Source organism: Schistocerca gregaria, unplaced genomic scaffold (genome assembly GCF_023897955.1).
Source record: "Schistocerca gregaria isolate iqSchGreg1 unplaced genomic scaffold, iqSchGreg1.2 ptg000199l, whole genome shotgun sequence".
Classification (NCBI taxonomy): domain Eukaryota; kingdom Metazoa; phylum Arthropoda; class Insecta; order Orthoptera; family Acrididae; genus Schistocerca; species Schistocerca gregaria.
Genome location: NW_026061737.1, coordinates 12,046,701 through 12,047,511, shown reverse-complemented (window position 1 = coordinate 12,047,511; position 811 = coordinate 12,046,701). Strand labels below are relative to the sequence as shown.

General features: G+C 48.2%; 1 non-coding gene across 1 annotated transcript; it reads left to right on the top strand.

Moving 5' to 3' along the window:
* Nucleotides 1–501: 501 nt before the first annotated feature.
* Nucleotides 502–576, top strand: Trnat-ugu (transfer RNA threonine (anticodon UGU)). Its single transcript has one exon. It is a non-coding gene; the product is annotated as a tRNA-Thr (tRNA).
* The last annotated feature ends 235 nt before the right edge of the window (nt 577–811 follow it).

Sequence of the window (811 nt, the reverse complement as noted above, 5' to 3'; positions counted from 1 at the left end):
TACGGACTGATGGTTCAAATGGCTCTGAGCACTTTGGGACTTAACATCTGAGGTCATCAGTTTCCTAGAACTTAGAACGACTTAAACGTAACTAAATTAAGGACATCACACACATCCATGCTCGAGGCAGGATTTGAACCTGCGACCGTAGCGGTCGCGTGGCTCCCGACTGAAGTGCCTACAACCGCTCGGCCACATCGGCCGGTCTATCATGTATTCTAGAAGAGCTGCACGGTCGTCAGTGGCGCCTGTTCTTTCTAGAACAGTTACTATCTTCATATCTATGGTTAAACGTCACCCAGCCATTGACCTTCGTCTGTGCGAATGCGCACAGGCTACCGGAAATCTTACGGGAATCGTCACCTTAGTGTGAGCCAGTAATGAGTGGATGGACAAATACCTATTAAGTACATTACGTAATCGGATTGTGGGCGGTTCGGGGTGTGAGTCTCACGGGAAGCGTGCGAGGGATAAATTCCTGCAGTCGTGCTGTTCATTTGTGCCCTCGATAGCTCAGATGGATTGAGCGTCTGCCTTGTAAGCAGGAGATCCTGGGTTCGAGTCCCAGTAGCGGCACACTTTTCAGCTGTCCCCATCGAAGTATATCAACAACACCTGTCGGCAGCTGAGGGTTTCAATTAATTATCAGTTGTGTAGGTGATTCGATGAACCCTTTGCCAGGCACTTAAATGTGTTTTGCAGGGTATCCATATAGATGTAGATGATAACTCGTCCCGTGTCGCACGTGCTCAAAAGGATTCATACTGCAGAATGCATGCAAACATACTCACCGAAAATACGGACGAATATC